The sequence below is a fragment of the Hipposideros armiger genome, unplaced genomic scaffold (assembly GCF_001890085.2).
Source record: "Hipposideros armiger isolate ML-2016 unplaced genomic scaffold, ASM189008v1 scaffold_40, whole genome shotgun sequence".
Lineage (NCBI taxonomy): Eukaryota > Metazoa > Chordata > Mammalia > Chiroptera > Hipposideridae > Hipposideros > Hipposideros armiger.
Window position 1 is genome coordinate 2,415,769 of NW_017731390.1, and position 22,243 is coordinate 2,438,011.

At 47.7% G+C, this 22,243-nt stretch overlaps 1 long non-coding RNA gene across 1 annotated transcript in view; it reads left to right on the top strand.

Moving 5' to 3' along the window:
• Positions 1–11,781: 11,781 nt before the first annotated feature.
• LOC109380795 (uncharacterized) overlaps positions 11,782–22,243 on the top strand; it is a 35,246-nt gene continuing 24,784 nt past the window's right edge. The window contains exons 1-2 of the long non-coding RNA XR_002123563.1: positions 11,782–12,004; positions 21,619–21,763. This is a non-coding gene — a long non-coding RNA (uncharacterized LOC109380795). The remainder of the gene's footprint in view (positions 12,005–21,618; positions 21,764–22,243) is intronic.

Genomic DNA, 22,243 nt, shown 5'->3' on the forward strand with positions numbered 1-22,243 from the left:
TGGCTGCTGGCTGCTCACGCTGGCTGCTGGCTACATACGGTAGCCCATGGCAACCCACTGCCACAGGGGCTGCAGCCTACGCTGTCACCGGCGACTCACAGCAGCCCAACTCCAGGATGAGTTGTTGTTCAGCATCTTAGCTGTCACTGGACCTCATATGTGGGATCCAAACTGGGGCCCTCTGGCGTCCCAAGCCAGTTCTTAACCATCGCACCACTCGGCCGGCCCTCATTTGCCTAATTTTAAATTAGGTTATTTGTGTTTTTATTGTTGAACTGTAAAATCTCTTCATATATTCAGGATACAAGAACTTTATCAGAGCTATGATTTGGAAAAATTTTTTTCCATTCTGGTTTGTCTTTTGACTTTCTTGATAGTGCCTTGGTCTACAAATGTTTTTAATTTTAATGAAATCCAATTTATCTACTTTTTACTTCTTGTGTTTTTGGTTTCATATATAAAAAATTATTACCTAGGGCTAGCCAAGTGGCACATTGGTTAAGAGTTGGCTTGGGGCCAGCCGAGTGGCTCAGCTGGTTAGGGGCTCGCTTGGGAGCACCAGCTCTGAGCAGTGGGGCTGCAGTTTGGATCCCACATTGAGGGCCAGTGACACTCGCCCTCTACAGCTAAGATGACAAAGGACAGCTCGACCTGGAGCTGGGTTGCTGTGAGTCGCCGGCGACGGCATAGGCTGCAGCAGGGCTGCAGTGGGCTGCCGTGAGCTACGTGAGTGGCTGGCAGCCAGCGTGAGTAGCTGGTAGCCAGTGTGAGCTACCGGGAGCCGCTGTGAGCGGCTGACGGACAGCCATCGTCCGATTGCCTCACCCGGGAAGAGCGCAGTGATCATGCCAACATGGGCCAGTGAGGCGATGTCCTCCACGGCTAGACTGAAGAACAAAACAGCAATTTGTCTACCTGTCTGTTCCCCTTCCCCGATTCCCGAACACTGTTACCCTCTCCCCAATTCCCCAATAAAATCTTAAAAAAAAACAAAACGTTGGCTTGGGATGCCAGCTCTGAGCAGCAGGGCCCTGGTTCGGATCCCACATTAGGGCCAGTGATGCTGTGCCCTCTACAGGTAAGATGGTGAACAACAGCTCGACCTGGAGCTGGGCTGCCATTAGTCAGTGTAGGCTGCAGTAGAGCTGCAGTGGGCTGTCATAAAGCTACCGTGAGCGGCCAGCAGCCTGCATGAGCTGCCAAGAGCCGCCGTGAGTGGCCATCCAGTGACCGGCGACCAATCTGCCTCACCCGGGAAGACAGCAATGATACCAACATGGGCCAGTGAAACAACATCCTCCACAACTAGACTGAAGAACAAAAGGACAGCAACTATTCCCATTCCCCGATTCCCCAACACTGTTCCCCTTCCCCAATTCCCCAATAAAATCTTTAAAAAAATAAAATAAAATAAAAATAATTGCCTAATCCTAGGAAAGATTTACTCCTATGTTTTAAGCTTTATAGTTTCAGCTCTTACATTTAGGTTTTTGATTCATTTTGGGTTAATTTTTGTAGGTACTGGGCGGTAGGGGTCCAAATTCATTCTTTTGTGGGTGAATTCGCTTGTGGGTATCCCATTGACCCAGCATCATTGTTTAAAAAAGATTCGTTCCTCATTGAATAGTCTTGACTACAGATATATAGGTACCTGACCATAGATATACAAGTTTATTTCTGGACTCTCAGTTCTGTTCCATTGGTCTATATCTATCCTTATGCCAGTGCCACACTGCCTTGATACTGCAGCTTTTGAAATTGGAAAGTGTGAGTCCTCCAACTTTGTTCTTTTTCAAGATTGTTTTGGCTAGAGAATATCAGGTTTGATATTAACTATTTGTTTTTCATTCCAGGTGGTAAGTACATGGCTGTTTGTTATATTACACTCTTTACTTTTCTGTATTAACATTTTTGTACTAATAAAAAGGTTGATTTCTGGGTCTGTGTGACAACTAAATGATTTAAATGAGTTAATTAAATGTAAAACACTTAGAAGAGTATCTGGCACCCTCTATACTGTTAGTTGCTGTTATTCTTTTCAGTGAAATCTTTAAGGAGCATATTTTGAAGCTATACTATTAGGATTCAAACACTGGCCTTGCCACTCCATAATGGTGTGACCTTGGGCCAGGAAACCTTATCATATCCTAATCTGCAGAATGTGGATAATAACCTTAGCCTCATAGAGTTTTTGTGACAATTAAATAAGATAAAGACATAATTAAATGAGATACTAGAAAAAATAGGAGATGCTTGAACACAGTAGACACTAAACTATTATTTGCCTTCCTACAATTCTTCAGGGAGTGATCAACTTGGTGAAAAACCTTGAAATCTTTTCACGTGAAGGACACGAAGGAAATGGAGCATGAAGCTATTTTTAAATATCCAAATGCCTGCTATGGAAGAAAAGAAACCCTCCCCCCTCTTTTTTTTTGTTTACTCTAGAGAGGACCAGGACCCCTGAATTTAAGGAAGGCATTTCTCAAACCCCAGGCCTCTGGGAGCTCCAATAATCCTCCCATATATAACAGCACATACCAATTTGTACTTAAAATTATTTAGATCTCAGACGCTCCCAATGGCTGGTCCAACTCCTTAAATACTTACAAAGTGCTTACAGCGTGTCAGACTCTATGTGTATTAGACCACAAGCTCAAGGATGGGTGAGTAAGACACTGCCCCAGTCCTCCAGGTCACAGCCCAGCTGAAAGTCAATTGGTGAAAGTTTGTGGGAGCCAGATTTCTGTTCGATACAGACACTTGCTGCCCCCCAAAATTTCCCCAAAGTTCTTAGTTTCAGAGCCAACGCAAACTACTTCACTCTAAATCACTAGACTGGAAGGTAAAGCAGGTGATCTAGTCCAAGCGCTCACTGGAAGAGGCTTCTGAGCCTGGAAACATGTGGCTTTTTGAGAGTGGAGCACCCTCTAGTGTCTGTCTACAGTAAGGCAGGCCCAACGTGAAACTTTCCAAAGATGTCTCTTTACTGTCAAGAGTTTCTTCCCTTAGTTTAGCGCTGCTTATGGATAAGCTATTTTCAGGTCTCCGCTGCAAGAAACAACACTGACAGTTTAAAAAGTAATAAATAACATAGTTGCCAACATTTTTCAGCACTTATTATATCCCAGGCCTTGTGTTAATTATCTTACCCGACTTACCTAAGAGGTAATACTATTTATTATTATTATTATTATTATTATTATTTCCAGTATACAAATGAAGAAACCCAGGCATGTGAGACAGCCAGCTAAAGGCAGAGCCAGAATGCAATCCAAGTGGTCTGACTCCATAACCATACTCTTAATTTTTTGGGTTGATTGTCAAGGAGAAGCAAATACTACAGGCAATACCAAGATAAGTCTAGTCAAATTTCTCCTGCTTACTTGGGAGAACTGTAATTTATGTAAATCCAGAAGGTTTATGTTGAAATATGAAGTACAGAATGAGAACAGCTTTTCTTGGGTTCATACCGAAAAGGATAGAAAGAAATAATCTAGAGTTTTCAAACTGTGATTGTGACTCCTTGATGAGCTGTGGAAATAATTTAGTGAATTGTGACCAGCACTTTAAAAATTGAAACACAGTAGATCAGAAAAAACACTAGAATGCATAATGAGCCAGCACACATCCTCCCCCTGCTTCCCTCTCTCATATAGTATATACATATATATATAATATATATATATATATATATATATGTCATATGTGTATATATGACTAATCAAAAACATTTGAAAACCACTGATCCAGCTATCTTCCTGCCTACCCAGGATTTAAGATAGTCAAGCCATTTGGTCCAGGTGAAGCTGCCATTTGTGTTTTGAGACCCCAATAACATGGCTTCACCACTACTTTCCCCTACTCTTAGTCATTAGTTTCCTTTGAGTATCCCACACTGCCAAAAAAGTCACTTTGGGTCTAAACTAAATTCTCCATTCTATAGCCACCCCTCTCCGTTTTTGAAGATGAAAAATCGAGATCTTTTCTTTTTGTGACAGGACCTGTGGTTAAAAATTATGTTTATTTTTAAAATCTAATTTGGTTATCCAATAACATTTTTCTCTAAATGTCAGGGGTTGGAGTTAGCCTTCTTTGTGATGGTACCTTGAAAGGTGATAGGCATTAATTAGTCCCAATTTGTATTTGCATTTTAGAGAGGTTAAGTGATTTGTCCCAGTTCACACAGATAATAAGAGGAAGACCTGGGGGCCAGCCGAGTGACGCATTGGTTAGGAGTTGGCTTGGGACACCAGCTCTGAGCAGCAGGGCCCTGGTTCGGATCCCACATAAAGGGCCAGTGATGCTGCGCCCTCTACAGCTAAGATGGTGAACAACAGTTCAACCTGGAGCTGGGCTGCTGGGAGTCGCAGGCGATGGCATAGGCTGCAGTGGGGCTGGTTGGCAGCTGGTGTATGCCTTTGTGAGCTGCCATGAGCCACCGTGAGTGGCCGTCCAATGGCCGGCGAGCAACTGCCTCACCCAGGAAGAGCACAATGATTACAATACCAACATGGGCCAGTGAAGCAATGTCCTCCACAACTAGACTGAAGAACAAAAGGACAACAACTTGTCTGTTCCCCTTCTCCAATTCCCCAACACTGTTCCCCTCCCCCAATTCCCCAATAAAATTTTTTTTTTTTAAAGAGGAAGACCTGGGATTTGAACACAGGACAGTGTGACTTTCAACCATTATGTTATGCAAAAGAAATACCCCCTCAGCACCAAGGCTGAGTACACAGACACTATGTCTGGGATGCTGATGAACTTGGTAGGGCAAGATTGTGTGTTGAGTTGTACTGTAGGAGCTGCTATATTATAGAGCTGTTTGAGTTCCACAGTACTGGGCGTCCCATAACAATGAGTTGGGTGGTCCTTGGTGTTTCTGCCCTGATCTGTTACACTGTGAGTATATGTGTAGCAATGTGAACCACTAGGATAAGTTTCAAAACAACTCTGAGATGCTTATTATCATTGTCCTCACATAACAGGTGACGAAACTGAGGTGCAGGTTGGTCCACAAACAGTAAATAGCCAAGGTGCAAATCAGGTAATAAAAAGTATAACTAACAGTTATGGAAGGCTTAGTACATGGCAAGCACTATGCTAAGCTATTTCCATATATTATCTTATATAATTGTCTCAAGGAATTTTTATCTGAGTTTTAAAGATAAGGAAACTGGGGCTCAGCGCAGTTGATTAAGATACCTGAGGTGACACAGTGAGTGTAGAGCCATGAGTCAAACTTTGGTCTACTTGTCTCCAAAGACCTTGCTCAGGGCCAGCCGAGTGGCTCAGCTGGTTAAGAGCTCGCTCAAGAGTGCGAGCTCTGAGGAACAGGGTTGCCGGTTCAATTCCCAGCTTGAGCTGAGCTGCCGTTGAGCTGCCAACAGGTGGCAGGTTGGCTTAGCTAAAAAAAAAAATTTAAAACATTAAAAAATAAATACAAAAATAAATTGCCAAAGATCTTGTTCTTCAGCACTCTAAGACCAAACCAGAGAATGTCTGACCTTTTCCTGGGTCACAAAAGCAAAGTGAATTTAAAAATATAAAAAAATTTGTAGCTATAAAAGAGTCAAAATGGTGTGGTGGTTAGCACTCAATAATAACTGGCTATTATTTATTCCAGTTTTCTATTGTTGCATAACAACTCACCCACAAGTTTGGATGGCATGGCCATTGATGCCTCCTTGCTAAAATGAAAATGGTATCTACGGGACAGGGCAAAACCTGGTACCATAGCATATCCCATCTGAAGGAAGGGATGGTGGTCTCTCCTGTCCTCAGTTCCTGGTTAAATACCACAGTACTGAAGGAGGTCATTTGTCTCCCAGACCCCTTGGCTACTTGGGGAGCCCTTTGGGATCAACTAAGTGAACCAGCAAAGGAAGTTCTTGTACTTTAAGGATGATGAGCCTTGCTTTCTATCTGTGCCTTTCAACCCTTAAAATACATCTGTGATAAAAGACAGGACTCACGAATTGACAAATGTCAACAGTCATCTTAGCAATAAAGGATGCCTTGGTCAACAATTGGCGTCATCTGCACATTTTTTTCAGACTTTCAGGCCATTGCCTATGATCTAGCCATCTGGTCCAACCAACGGCAACAACAACAACTCCTTATTCAAAGTCATCCGCTTTGGGGTAAAGAACTCTTGGAATGTTCTTATTTCATAGATTCACAAAAATATAAATCAAGGTCAGACATGTCTCCTCACATACTAAGGCCACAATACAAGGCCTCACCAAGACACTCTGTATCCCCTTCAGAGTTCCAGACATTACTGAGAGTGACCAAGGCATTCATCTCACTTCTAAAAATACATAACACTGGGCCCTTGAACAAGGCATTCAATAGAACTTTCGCCTCCATTAGTGGCTTCAGGCTGTAGGCCTCAGAGCACCACAATGGATTACTTAAACAAGTTCAAATGTAATTAAATGAAACAACACATTTTAGTTATCAGTCAAACATCAGGGTGAATTGTAATAGAGTCTAGGTTTGTTAATGGGCTTGATCATCTTTTCATATGATTATTGGCTCATAATCTGGGCAATAAAATAATTCACAATAAACTTAAAAAGATTGAAATTATACAAAGTATGTTTTCTGACCAAAACAGGATTAAAGCAAAAATCAATAACAACAGAACTGACAAATCATCAAAACTTCTGGAAATTAAACAACACACTTCTAAATAACCCACAGATCATATGAGAATCGCAAAGGAAATTAGAAAATATTTTGAACTGAATGAAATTGAGAAATACAATATATCACAATGTGTGGATGCAACTAAGGTGTGTTAAGGGGAAATTATAGCATTAAATACTTATATTAGAAAAGAAGAAAGGTCTAACAGTGATGTTCAAAACTTTTAAAAATTAGAAAAAATAAAAGAGCAAATTACACCCAGAGTAAGCAGAAGGAAGGAAATAATAAAGGTAAGAGTGAATATCAATAAAATAGAAAGTATAAACAATAGAAAAAAATCAATGAAACTTTTTTTTAAAAAAGATCATTAAGGGCTGGCTGAGTGGCGCACTGGTTAAGAGCTGGCTTGGGACGCCAGAGGGGCCCGGTTCAGATCCCACATATGAGGGCCAGTGACACTGCCCTCTACAGCTAAGATGCTGAACAACAGCTCAACCTGGAGCTGGGCTGCTGTGCGTCGCTGGTGATGGCTGTAGGCTGCAGCCCTTGCTGCAGTGGGTTGCCATGGGCTATAGTGAGCGACCAGCAGCAGCTGTGAGCAGGCGTCCAAAAGCCAGTGACTGATCTGCTTCTCCCGGGAAGAGCGCAATGATGGTGCCAACTTGGGCCAGTGAGGCAACGTCCTCCACAACTAGACTGAAAAACAAAAGGAGAGCAACTTGTCTGTTCCCTTACCCCCAATTCCCCAGCGCTGTTCTCATCCCCTAATTTCCCAATAAAAATCTTCCCAAAAAAATCATTAAGGGGGCCAGCCAAGTGGCTCAGTTGGTTAAGAGCTTGCTCAAGAGCACGAGCTCTGAGCAACAGGGTCGCCAATTCGATTCCCACATGGGCCAGTGAGCTGTGCCCGAGCTAAGCTGCCGCTGAGCTGCTAACAGGTGGTAGGATGGCTCAGCTGGTGAGAGCAGTGCTCCTAACAACAAGGTTGCCTGTTCAAGATGGTAGGCTATGCCCGCCTGCAACTAATTGAACACAGTACCTTGAGCTGAGTGGCATGACTGGACTTGGAGCTGAGCTTGCTGTGCCCTCCACAACTAAGATTGAAGGACAACAACTTGGCTGTTCCCCTTCCCCTATTTCCCAACACTGTTCCTCTCCAATTCTTCAATAAAATCTTTTTTTAAAGATTTTTTTATTGGGGAATTGAGGGCTAGGAACAGCCCTGGGGAATTGGGGGAAGGGGAACAGACAAGTTGCTGTCCTTTTGTTCTTCAGTCTAGTTGTGGAGGACGTTGCTTCACTGGCCCAAGTTGGCACCATCATTGTGCTCTTCTGGGCGAGGCAGATTAGTCACCAGCTTCTGGACAGCCGCTCACTGAGGCTGCTGGCCGCTCCCCCTGGCTGCTGGCTACACACGGTAGCCCATGGCAACCCACTGCCGCAGGGGCGGCAGCCTAGCCGTCGCCGGTGACTCACAGCAGCCCAGCTCCAGGTTGAGCTGTTGTTCAGCATCTTAGCTGTAGAGGGCAGTGTCACTGGCCCTCATATGTGGGATCTGAACCGGGCCCCTCTGGCATCCCAAGCCAGCTCTTAGCCAACGTGCCACTCTGCCAGCCCTCTAATAAAATCTTAAAAAAAAATCGTTAAAGCCTTACAAGCAAAAACAGCTTTGCAGATATCATTAAGGACCTTGAGATGGGGAAATTATCCTGGATTATTCAGTGGAACCAATCTAATCCCATGGGTCTTTAAAACTGGAGAAACTTCCCTGGCTGAATCAGAGAGATGAGACCAAAGAAGAAGGAAAAGAAATTTGAAGCATGAGAGGGCTTTGACTGGCCACCAATGGTTTTGAAGATAGAGGAAGGAATGTGGCGAGGAATGTGAGTGACCTCTAGAAGCTCCTGTTCCCAACTAAGGTAAACACCCTCCCCAAGGTCCTTAGACCTGTTTCCTGAACTTTCCAAAGTGGCTTTTAGCTTCTTCTCTGTCTTCCCTTGTAGAATATGAGCTTTCTGATGGCAAGACCTGCTTAAGTCTTCCTTACTACTGCCTAGCAGTTAATGGTTTCTGAATGAATTCTTTAATGAAAACAAAACAAGAAAAAAGACTTTCAAAGAGGAGGATATCCATAAGGCTTATGAGTATATGAAACATGAAAAGGTGCTCAACTTCACTAATCTTCAAAGAAATACATATGAAAACCACAATGAGATATCATCTTATACCATATGATCCGGCAATTCCATTTCTGGTTATAAATGCAAAAGAATAGAAAGCAGGATCTCAAAGAGGTATTTGCACACCCTATTTCATCGCAGCATTATTCACAGTAGTTCAGATGCAGAAGCAACCCAATGTCCATCAAAAGATGAATGAATAAGTAAAATATGTTACCTATATACAATGGAATATTATTCAGCCTTGAAAAATAAGGAAATCCTGTCACATGCTACAACACAGGTGAAATGTGAGGACATTATGCTAAGTGAAATAACGTAGTGACAGAAAGACAAATACTGTATGATTCCACTTATATGAGCTCTCTAAGAAATAAAGGGCCACTTAAAGTAGTCAAACTCATTGAAACAAAAAGTAGAATGTTGGTTGCCGAGGGCTGGGAGCAAGGAGGAATGGGGAGTTGTTGCTCTGTGGGTATAGGTTTAAGTTTTGCAATCTGAAAAATTTCCAGAGATTTCTTGCACAAATGTGAATATAGCCAACTACTGCACTGTACACTTAAGATGGTTAAGATAGTAAGTTTTATGTTATGTGTTTTTACTACAATTTAAAGAATACACACACACACACACACACACACATTGCAACATCACTATAAACCCACCAGAACGACTAAAATAAACAAGATAGACAATAGCAGGTATTAGAAAGGATATAGAGAAACTGGATCTCATACATTGCTGGTGGGAGTATAATTTGGTCAACCACTTTGGAAAACTGTTATTATCTAGCAAAGATAAACACATCCCTACCCAATGACCCAGCATTTCTATTCCCAAGTCTCTAAGTGCGGGTGTCCATTAAAAGACACAGACACAAATGCTCACAGCATATTTTCATAATAGCTCCAAACTAGAAACAACCCACATCTCCACCAAGAGAAGACTGGATAAATATATTGGGATATATTCATACAATGGGATATGACATTTAATGGAATATGGCAATAAAATAGAATAACCATTGTTATATACAGCAACATGGGTGAGTCCCACATACATAATACTGAGCAGATGAAGCCAAACACAAAAGAATACAGACCATAACTTTATTTATATGAAGTTCAAGGACAGACAAAACGAATCTATTGTGATGGAAGACAGAATTATGGTTATTTCTGGGAGGGGTATTGACTAGAATGCTATTATTATAAGGAGTTACAAGGGAATCTTTCTAGTAGGTTGGAAATACCCTGATCTATGTGGTGATTACACACATGTATACACATGCAAAACTACATTGAGCCATATACTTAACATCAGTGCTCTTTGCTGCATTGATACTATACATCAATAAAAGTTACAGAAAAGGAAAATAGAAAAATAGACTCGTTCATGGAAGCAAAATTTAATTGTATCATATTTCTATATTCATATTTAAGTGGCTATAAAGTAAAATCACCATTTGGATGCCTTTTTCCTTGGCTGTACAAGCTCACCAGAACCTGCAAACCAGAGCAGGATACAGAGGCAAAACAGCACCCAGCTTGCACCTCCATTTTACAGAGGAAATAAACTGAGACCAATAGAGGAGGAGGGGTTGCAGGCTAAAGTTCCACAATAAGTTAGTGACAGAGCCAGGTCTAGAACTCAGATCTCGGACACACCTGGACAACCATGAGCAGAAGGGGGCTGGATGTGAGTGGGTGGCCAGCCCTACCTGGCCAAGGAGGAAGATGTCGGATCTTACGCCAGGTAGGCAGGGCAAACTCCTGGAGATCAGTCAGGAAGATTAGAACTCCAACTATTTGTGGTAGTTTCACTGATTTTAAGTAAGTTGGAACCTCTAGTTGGGTTTCAGAGAGAAATAAAGAGAGGCGCCTGCAGTTTCAGGATGACACTCAAGGAACCCCAAAGGCCAACAAAGGGAACCTAAGTGCTCAGAGGGAACGTGAATCTTCCAAGCTTTTCTTTTGACCTTGGCCAAGGTCATTCCCTCTGGCCTCATTCCTCTGTTCATTCAGTGGGGGAGAATTACATTTAAGGCACAGGGAACAGAGGAAAGGAACAGGTAAAAGGGTAGCCCTCAGCCTGGTGCTGTCCCCCAAGCAGGACCGAGCAGACAAAAGGGGCAACAGGAAGGGAGTGTGGGAAGTAGCCCGGTTGCTGCATCAAGCAGGAGATGGGGTGCAACAGGACGATGGGCTGGGGACTGGGGGGTGGACGAGGACAGGGAAGCGTCCCGCGCTCTCCTCCTCCTGGTTCTGCGTTCTCTACACGAATCGGTCGTCTCCAGCTTCTAGCCGGGAATCTGTGGGGGCAGGGAAAGAGGCCACCTTCTCAGACTCCTACGGCCTCTCGCCTCTCCCATCTCACATTCCAAACTCCCAAGGACAACCTGTCGCTCGCTTCGGAAGCCGGAAGCCGAGGCTTCTTTCTGTCTCCCCCACCCCAAATCTGTTTTCTCCCCTATTTCTTTTGTCCGTTTCTGCATTTGAAGGTTTCCCTGGGAAGCGTTTCTGGGATCTGCTTCTCTCTTGTCTGTTACACCTCTTTCTCTTTTTCCTCTTTCTCTCTCTTTCTCTCTCTCTCTCTTTCTCTCTCTCCTCTCTCTCTCTCTCTCTCTCTCTCTCTCTCTCTCTCTCTCTCTCTCTCTCTCACACACACACACACACACACACACACACACGCAAACACACCCTCTGTATGCCGGCCATCTCCGCGCCCTTCCTCCGCGGCTCTGGCCTTTTAGAAGCGCGCAGGGCCCATTCTTAGAACCGCCGCGCGGTGATCCGACGGTGCCTGGGAGAGGGGGCAGGTGAGATTGGCTGGAGCCCCGCCCGGGCAGACGCGGAGGAAGGTGGCGCCCGCGCCAATCCGCCGCCAGGGCCCTGTCCTCGTCGCCCCCACCCCCCCACCCCCACCCCAAACCCTGCTGGCTGCCGCCAGGGGAGCGGAGGACGCAGGAGGCCCTTCGCGCTGCCGCCCCAGACCTAGACGCTGTTCTCAGAGGCCTCACGGGGCCGGAGCGGGGGCGGGGGTAATGGACCTGGAGCCACCTAGCTCCTGCCTGGGGCCGTCACCTCGGTCCCTAGGCTCTGTCGCTCCCAAAGGCCAGGGTTCCAGCAGCCTAAGAAGACGCGTGGAGGACAGCGCAGTTCGGAGAGGTAGGTGAGGCACTCCCCGCCCTTCCTCTCGCTGCTGGGGGCCGCGGCCACGCAGATCAGAGCGGTGGCGTGAAAGACCCTTCTGGGACTAGGCAGTCCCCGGAGCTAGTTGAGGATTACTGGCTGCGGCGGGCGTGGGCCACCCGGAGTCACCAGTTAACCTTGAGCTCCGGACCGATCCAGCCTTCCGGGTGGGGCCTGGGACGACCCTCCAACGCCTTGGCCTCCGGCCCGGCTCCCATCCGACTCTGCCTCCCCAAACGACGGTGTGTAAGGGGGCAGAGGGTCTCCTCCCATCCTTGTCCCAAAACTAGGCTCTCCAGAGCCGGGTGCTGAGGGTTCGGTGCAGCCTCAGGCCCTCTCAGACCAGTCCCCAGTCACAACCCCGAATTCCAAGCGGATGTAGCCAGAGAGACAGGGCCGGCTGCTCTGAGCAGCCTCGTGGGTAGGGTTCACTTAGAAAGGGGTTAACAGATGTTCTTTCTCCATGGAAATTAGAAATTGGTCTGGAACTCTGGGTCCAGACTGGAGTCCTCAGGCCCCCAGGGTGCTGAATAAGTCCTCTTTTTAGCAACTCCCTGGAAAGGATTGGGGGGGGGGAATACTTGGGGGAGTCTCTTGCTTTGGACCACCTTTCAGTGAAGCGAAGGGACCTAAGTCTCCTTGCCTTCCGGACCGTGCTGGGGCTCGGGTGGCCTCATGCCTGGAAGAGTGCTATCTGAATCTGAAGGGATGCCAGGTGCCGCCATCTTGCTTGAAACTCACACTCACAAAAATCGTGAGTGTGCTTTTTTTGTAGGGGTAGCCTGCTGTTCGTGGGAGGGGGCAGAAGGCAGGGAAAGGATCTCAGTCTGTATGGACTGGGTCAATACAAAAAATGACTCGCCTTTGAAAATGCGTGTAGAGAGAAGCAGGCATAAAGGGTCTGCATGGTGGGTATTGTGGTGTCTCTTAGGAATTAGTAACCCTCAGGAGTCTGTGAGGAATCCTGTGTCAGAGTATCGAGGATGGTACAAACACACAAAGCAGACATGAAATTATGGACTCCCAACTGCGCTCAATAATAAAGGTAGCTGATGGGAAATTCATATTTTCACCTATATAATCAATCCCCTTCCAAAGTAGAACAGTGCAGAGTATATTGCCTGTATTCCACATACATATGCTAAATGTGGAAACATGCAGCACAGAACTGTACTTGCCAGTATCAATAGAAGCACAAAGATCCGTGATGGAGAGGAGGTATTCCCTGAGTGAAAATTCAAATTTCTTGGTGTATTTCCCTGATCCTCAAAGGAAGAGAGGCAGTGCTTTTTCTGATATGATCTTCCTTCCAAATCCCCTTTGGAGCTGCAGCTCCTCCCTTTCCTAGAGTCGGGAGCACTTGGCTTCAAGTCCAGAGAGGCCTTCTCACTCCAGCCCGGAAAGGGGTGAAGCTTTCTTCCACTCCCAACCATATTGCCCAGGAGGCAAGTAGCCTGCCCTCTGCCGTGGTTTAGAACCACCATCCCAACACCACTCCAGTGCACCCCAACACGTGCACACTTCCCCAGCATAAATGCAAGGGGAGGCTTTCCTAGCCTCAGATAAGGCACTGTGGGAGACCTCAGAGCCCTTAAGAAGAGTCCCTCACTCTTCCACTACACTTTGGGAGACCCAGACCCCTATCCCCAGCAGATGGTTGGCTGTTCTGTCTTCTCACTGTCTCAAAAGGCACTGACTCCATGATGGGAGCTTCTGTTAGGCTGGGAGCTTAGTCTCCCAATCCACCCTGCCTCTGACTTCTTTTCCTGGCCTGATTAAACAAATATCAGGCTTCAAGTGCTATTGGATTCAAAAGAGAGTTTGATTATTTTAATCTACTGGAATTCTCTCCCTCATTTTCTCCTCCCTCATCATTCTCTTGCTCTCAGGTTTTGTCTTCTCTTTCTCCCTAAACATAGACAGAAAATCGATGATTTTTTTGGGCTTGGAAGGAAGGGATGGAGAGAGAAAGGAGGGACTCTTTCACCCATCCAGGCAGTACCCAGAACTGTGATGGGAAGCACCAAAGTCATCATAGTACATCCTGCCCTCCAAGGCTGAGAGGTCATTTGATTCCATAATTCCCACCCTCACCCCAAGATCCAATGGCATCATCTTCCTTAAGAGGAACTAAGGATTTGGGGCTTCTCCAGTTTTCAAAAATAGGAAGAAGAAAACATTCCTGTAGTGACTCGGGTGGCCAGATATGGAGGGAGTTCACAGTTTGGCCAGCATGCCTGGGCTCATAGAGAATTGGAGTCCTCAGGGATGAGACGGTTGGGGAAAGTCCTGCTAAGCTTGGTGAGAGGCAGGCTTGGCTCCCACCCAGCTGGCAGGGGACCCTAGGCTGTTCACCAGGTGAAGGTGAAATCTGGACTGAAGGTCCAGGTTCCTCACCTGCCTGGCTGCCCCATGTGCCCCACATCCCCCTCTGGGCCAAAAAGCAGGAATAGCTGAAAGAAAAAACAAACAAACCTGAAAGCATTCAGATTTATAATCTGCTTAAATACTTACAGCCATGAAAGCTGTGGTGAAACTGTCTCCTTGACTGATTGGCAACTTCCACTCTTCAGTTTGGTAATGTGTGGATGGGGTCGGCCTGAGGTTCAGATCTCAGCGTCCAGAGCTGTGTCTAGGGGTCTAGACTGCAGGATTTGGGGACTCTTACCTCCTCCCCTGCTTCCTTCCCCTTCCAGAGCTTCTCAGAAGGTGACTAGGCTTTCTTGTATGGCCACAAAATTCTACAATTTCAGAGGATTTCAGATGCCTTGAATGTCAATCAGGTTAAGAACTTCTATGTGGATTGATTGGAGAATTGGTGTCTGGAAAATGCTGAGACCAAATACGATCGCAAATTTAGGTCTCCACTTTTTCCCCTTTAGCTGATGCTGTGGTGCTCATCAGGTCCACCTCCACCGGTGAAAGCACCCAGAGGCAGTGTTTCCGCCCCCCTCCCCCAAAAAAGTCACCTGGACCTGAAAGTTGGGCCCAAATCTCAATGCCTTTTTCCCCAGGAAGATGACGGAGTGGCCACTCTCAGCCCACTTTCCATCCTTACCTTACCCCCTTCAACCCCCTCCTCAGCTCAGTTACAGGAATAACAGCCCTTTCCTTTCAGGGATCATTAAGGCCAAAGTGCCCCCACCCCCATCCCATCGCCTATCTTGGGGCTGAGTCGCCTCCTTTTGAAGTACTCCTGGGCTAATGTTCAAGGCTGAATCTTGGGTGGAATGGAGGCGAGGACTTAGCCGGGAATAAACTGGATATTAAGTTATAATAAAAAATTTAAAAAAAAAACACACATGAACTACCGAGCCTTCCCCATCCAGAAAATTTCCTCCTAGAACTATGGCCGAGGCCGTGTCAGGGCCCAGGCTGCAAGGACTGATTCCAATGCTCCCAAAGTCTTTTATGGAGAGAGCAATCAATATCCAGAGACCGCATCCTTTAACGCAATGAAAGGGAAAGGGTCCAAGTTTCTACCGGGTAAACCTCTTACCTCCTCCTCAGTCTGTTCGCTCCTGGGCCCGGGGCCCTGGGCTCCTGAGCTCTGAAGTGAGCCGGAGGGAACGAGGCTCGTCCTGGAGGCTGAGATGTGCCTGCTTTGCGGCTCCCGCGGAGGCTCCGAGGAAAGACCACGTCACTGATGTGGCACCAGGTCGCGTGGGGAGTAGGACGGTCGGAGAAGTTGTGGCGAGGGGTTTGAGATCACTGCGCCCCCCGGTCCCCGACTCAGGCCGCGCTTGGGACGGCGCGGGAAGTCGGTGTCCTGCTTACAGTTCCCTTGCGCTGGGCCAGTCCCTGACGGCCCGCACCCCACAGTGCTCCCCCGGGGATCGGCATCTTTGTCTCCCGCGGGGCGCGGAGTGACGATCTCGGTGTCAGCCGCAGGCCTGCTTCGCTGTGGCAGGAGGATAGGAAACTCGCCAGGCGGGGAGGCGGCTGAGCCGGAGTCGCAGAGTTGGCGGCCAGAGGAGGGTCAGGGCACCTCTGGACTCTGCGCCTCCAGCCCCATCCGCCAACAGCCCAGCCGCAGGGATGGGATCTGGAAGCCTGGGAGGGCCTAGGTCCGAGCTCGGGCTAGGGATTAGAAAGGAGGCTTTCAAATCCGGCCAAGACGTCCAGAAGCGGCAATTAAGGGTCGAAGGGAGGTCGCAAGTACACAGGTGTCCGCTCGGACGCCGCAACGTCAAAGGCCTGGAGACTCGCAAGCTCTGCTGTCTAACCGAAGAAATGGGGTGAGCTGGAGGGCTCTGTCCAACCACCAGCGCAGCGAGCGCCTGGGAACGCGGACCCAGTGCCTTGCTCCAAGCGGACCTCCGCGCGCCGGGACCAAAGAGGTTGGGGGCGCCCTTTCCAAGTGAGCAGCTTCTTCCTGCTGTCTTGCTTCGAGGGGTGTGGGTCCTAGCCGCTGGGCTTCAACGTTCCCTCCAGGCCGCCGCCGGCGCCAGCATCACTTGTCCCCATTTTTCAGCTCTGGGTCTCCTTCACCAATGCGCCCTTCCTACCCACAATTAACAAACGATCTCGCGAAACCCAGCCAGGTCCCGGCAGAGGGGCACCTCCGTCCTCCGATATCCGCTAATTAATCAGAGAGCCTTAAGGAGACCGAGGAGTTGTAAACGGAAGGTTTAGGACGAGGGGGCGCTGACGAAGCCATTAACCTCCTGGTAAAGATGGGAAACGGAGATGCCTCCGCGGCCCCTGTGGGCCCTTCTCAGCACGCGGGTTTTGGCTGCTCTACGTCCCCGCCGCGCTCCAGCTCCTGCCTCCTGTCTGGCTGTTTCACTTCGCTTTTTGTCATTCTCTTTCTTCCCTCTAGTCACCTTTGAGGGCCCCTTTCTTTGCGTCTGCTTCTGTCTACCTATCCAGCTGTCTCTCGAGCCCTTTTCCGTGCGCAACCCCGGCCAAGAGAACTTTAGAGTCAAGCGAGCAGCCTTGGCTGGCCTCTGGCTCCCGGGTCTCAGACGCGGCACTGCAGGCTTGGCTGGAGCTGAGGGAGCTGGAGACCCGGGGTGGGGTGGGGGGGAATATACCCTCTCCCGCAAGAGCTAGGGCATATGCGAGGGGAAAACGGTTAGTGAAACTTTTGGTTGTTTTTCGGTATGGACCAGCTCAGGACAAGGCGGCAAGTGACAGGAATGATCCAGGCCCCAAGGTCGAAAAGCTCTGTATCATTTTGATTGGAAATACGGAGACCTTGTATACTCCGTTTCTACCCAAGCAAGGGTGTACGAGGTAGGGACTGGGAGTTGTGGGCCACCTTGTCTCAGTCCTGGAGTCCTCAGCACCTGTGAGCAGGTAACCATTGTTCCCGGGAAAGCCAGGTGACAGTATCCATTTGACCTTGTGACACACACAATTGTTAGCCCTCTCTTTTAATGTATCTTTTCGGATACCCAAGTCTATTTCGTTGCCTCCCTCTGCATCACGTTTGTGATATTTGTATGTCAGTGGTGGATGAAAGGTTGTTAACATTTTTTTGGGTCACTCACGGATACTTTAAAACCTGATGAAAGCTATTGATTCCCACCTCCCCAGGGGGAAAAATGCACTTATGTAGTGCTCACCAAATCCCACAATTTCAGAGGGCTTCAGACCCCTTGGACTCAGGTTAAGAACTCTTATTTGGATTGATCAAAGAAGCTGGTGTCTGGAAAATGCGGAGGCCAAATATGGTCAATGAATGTAGGTCTTCACTTTTTTTCTGTGGCTGATATCTCAGTGTTTGCCAGGTCAACCTTCACCTTTAAAAACACACACGCAGCAGTATTCCTCACCCCACGGCTACTGGTGGGGCCTGGGTTCCCAGTGGAAGTCAGTCTTCCCTCCCTCCCCAGGACCAGGGGGCTAGAGCAAGTAGGGAGAGCTTTAGGACAGGGATGGGGGCGGGCGGAAGCTAACTTTGGACTGGCTGGGGAAGGGACTGGACCAGTTGCTGGAGGGAAGTGGGGCTTGGGCAGCCTCCCAGGGAATAAAAAAACACACTAGAACTCCTGGGAAGGGAGGGCTGTCCAGCAACAACCCCCTAGATAATTCTTTCTGTGAGCCAAACAAGTGGGGATCAGGCAATCAGATGTCCTTTTGAGTCCCTTATTAATCGACTCTTCAGTTTCCTCGGAGACTCCAAATCTTCGTGGGGCTAAGGGCTTAGCCAAGGTTAGAGGCTGGGGGATACCAAATTCTGGGCTGAAAGGGAAAGGATTTGTTCCTAAACATTTTTTGTAATCTTCTTTGCAGGAGCCAAACAGCAGGTGGCCTCTGACAAGCCTGGGTGAAGGGGTAGGGGGTAGAGTGGGGGGTGAGGAGTTAGGGACCTCCCAGCCTCCTGTATTGTGGCTTGTTTAGACTTAGCTCTTCCTCTCCAGCCAGGGAAAGCTTCCTGGCCTTCTCTCCTGACTCCTGTGAAATGACCAAGCTAGACCTTCCAGAAAAAAAAGCCAGGTTTCTTTGGTGTCTGTGATTGGAACAAACTTCCTTCTTCTAGGACTCTATTCAGACAAATTAGGGGAACTGGAAATTATCTGGCTTATTGTCCCCCCACACACACACACACAGACACACACACTCACTCCAAACCCAACCCACCTGGCAGGTCCTCAATTTCCTACATATTTCAAGCAAATGTGACTTGGGGCAGGAAAGATCCCAACCCATTCCTGGCTGCCCTTCTCAGAGCTGGCACAACCACCACTTACCTGCCCAGCAGTTCTGGTCTGTCACAAGAAGCCAACAGTTGGCTAATAGTATTCAGACCCCTGCCTGAAAATAAAAGGAAAAAAATAAACAATTTTCTGCTTGGGACAGCTTAAATTGAATAATTCTGGCTGTGAACCCCTGACCTAAATGCTTTTAATCAGAGCAGAAGAAATATATGCCTATTTGTTTCCTACTTTACTAATTAAAGAAAGCTAATTGGTGTTCTCAGGAACTTCCAGCTGAGGGTCAGAAGCCTTCAGTCAGCTCTTTGCCCCTCCCCACACAAGGCCATCCCCACCGTGGAGTTGGCCTCTTTCTGACAGACAATGGGAGGGGGTTCCCTCCCACCCCCTGGCTCCGCCCCTGCACTAGGACTTTGGCCCTGAAAAGGCAATACTGCCGTTGGCCAGAAGTTCTTGCCCAACAGGGTTGTACCCCTGCCGGGGTCCCTGGACTCGTTTCTAGGACCTCTCACTGGCTATAAGTCAGCACTCGGCCAGCTGGTGGAGTGCAGCTCCCACTGGAGCCCTGGTTCTCAGCCCCGTGCAAGGCACACAGTAGGCACTCAGGAAATGTTTGTTGAATGAGGGGTGAAAGTTCCCACCAGGCAAAGATCTGAAACTTGTTTGGGGAGTCTCTGAGGCCGGTGCATGGAGAGCTCCAAGGCTTTCTGGCTGCTCAGGAAATGAGCTAGACCTTAGACGTTTTAATTCCAGCTTCTTGGGCCCCTATTTCTTTTCTACTCATCCTCAAAGGCAGGATCTTGCTCACTCTGGCAAAGGGAAAAGGCTTACTGAGAAGGGGGATGAGAATATGTCACCACTCCCCAGACTTTCCCCCCACCAGATCCCAGTATTTCAGGCTAAAGGGAGTTTGAACCTGAAATGAGCCAGATAATTGCCCCAATTCTCTGTTCCTCATTGAAGAGGGAGTTACAGGCCAAGGGGTTCAAGCGGCCTCACTTTTATGGACATTGCTCTAAGTCAAAAGAATTCATTATACATATACAGGCTGAGAGGCGCACCCTCCAACCTACACTGGTTCTCTGAGAACAAAGCAGGTTTCTTCCTCCTCCCCCTTCCTCCTTGTTATTAATAGTTACTATTTACTAAACGGCTCCCTGTTCACCCTGCATTGTGCTAAACCCTAGGTGTGTTGTACATTAATTAATCTTTACAATCCTAAGATCCGAAGAGTTAAGACCTCTAGATTTTGCAGATGCAGAAACTGATGCAGAAACTTACTTTTTGGGCATGAAGCCTGTGTGTGTGTGTGTGTGTGAGAGAGTGATAATGTTGATGTGTTACTGGCAGATCTGAATGCTCAAGAGGTATAACAGGGATGGATATAAAGAAAATTGACAGTGAAAAGCTCTTAAAGTTTTTGAAATATGGAATGTTTTAATAGAACACAGATAGTTTTTCTTGCCCTAAAGTGAACAAAGAAGAGATGCAATTAACTGGCTAATTCCAAGCCCCAAATGCTTTCCCTTGAAATGGCCGGATAATGAGGCTGACAGTATGTTCTCAGTTGAATTCGCCTGATGTTGCTCCATTTCCCAAGCCCTCAACTTTTGTGAATCGATTGGGCAATCACAGTGAGACACACAGACACACACACTCACACACACAGGAATGCTGACACACACAGACCCGACTTTATCCTGCCTCCAGAGTCTTTTATGACTCAGCCCTGGGAATGAAAATAGGGTTTGGAGCAGAATAACGTGCCGGAGGCTGGGTAGTGCGCAGCTGCTCCAGATGTGTACTAGATAATTAGGCTCCCAGAAAAGCCCCTGTGTGACTGGGAAAGGCGCCTCTGCGGGCTGCAGGCCCGGGCAGGCGCTGTGCCCTAGTCTACCATGGTGCCCTTTGCTGTCCAGACCCCAGTTGTCCTCTAGTTCCTTTTCTTCCCTCCCTTCCCTGCAGGGTATTCTCTGGGACCACAATCTTAAGAATAACTTTGGAGAAACGCCTCACAGCGTGCTGTGAAATATAAAAAGGCATCTGTGCCTTGAAGGAAGGGAAAGAGTGACCCCAGTTTCTCCTACCCCGTGCTTCTCTGGTTCTGGATGTCTCTGAGCTCAGACTCAAGAGGGGCTGGGAGCTGAACAAGGTTTCTTTTTCCTCACCCCCCCCCACCCTATAACTTGACAGGCCCCATTGGAGCCAAGGGAGTGACCCTACTGCCTGCCTTAAACGACCTTCTCTTTTTGGTTTATGGGACAGCCGTGTACCTGACACCTTCTCTTAGTCATCAGGCACTCTTTTATAAAGTATTCAAACCTCACAACATCCCATCTGGTAGGTCATTTTCATCCGGGCATTTGCGGGCCTACGGTACTTGCTCAGGAGCACACCGAGCTAAGGAGGGTATAGCGTTGAGCTGCTCATGTCCTGGCTCCCAATCCTAGTTGAGCTGCTCCTATATGCGCCTGCAATTCCCTTATGTGCTTCCTCAAATCTTAACCCCAGAAACCCCCAAACTTCCAACATAGAAAGCCCCCAAAGGCTGCCTTTCTAGAAGTGAATTTTGTTTACAAGAAAGACATTTTTGTTGGAGTCGTCATAATTTTGGAATAGGAATATTCCATTCGTAGTAGAGGATACATCCTCCACCCTTGCTTCATCACTTTCAATAGCTGCTCTGATCTTGGCTAACCACTTCATTTCTTCGTGCCTCAGTGTATTCTTTTGCAACTTGGGGAAGGGGGTTGAAGATTCTGGCGCTGCCTTTAAGCTGGCTCTGTGGAGATCAAAGGAGACTTGAGCTGTGGAAGGCTCCCTAGAGTCAGGATGTGGGTAGGGGGTGGTGAGCCGATGGAGCCATGAGTAGCTGTCGATTCCTTTCCCAGCCCTCACTCGTTTAATCGTGTTTCTCTCGCTTGGCAGAGGGCGCCAAAGGCGACGCACCGGCTGCCAGCTCCCAGCCAAGCCCAGTGCGTCCGCAGGAACCGGCCCCTTCACCCAGCGCGGGACGCGGAGCTGCGCGAGAATCTTGTTCAGCGCGGACTCAACGCCAGGGCGCCGCCTAGAGGTCAGCCGCGGCCTCAGGCTCACCCGCCAGCGCCGCGGGAGCTGCTTTCCCAGCCGCCGCCAGAAACTGGGGGTGGGGGGGGCGAGAAATCTAGCTCGGGTCTCAGGGACGCTGCTTCTGGCACTTCTGACTTCTCTGAGATCACCCCGCCCCCACCAAAGAACCCTAGGAAGGGACTAGGGAGGCCCAGAAATATTTATTCTTGTGACTCTCACTAAATGGAAGGGGATGTCAATTTCGGTTTCTTTGAGGATCCTGTGTTCTGCAATCTGTGTCTATACTGCCATCTCGCACCATCCAAATTGTCCAGCCCCCTCCAATTAGAAAGAACTCTGCTTTATCTTCAAGGAGGAAAAGGAATAGGGAAGAGTTGCCCCTAAATCTTACAGCTTGGTCATCTACATTTCCAATTCTCTGAATAATTTGGAGATCAACATGCTTTTGTAAAAGTATTCAGAAAACTTTTGAAGATGAAAAGAA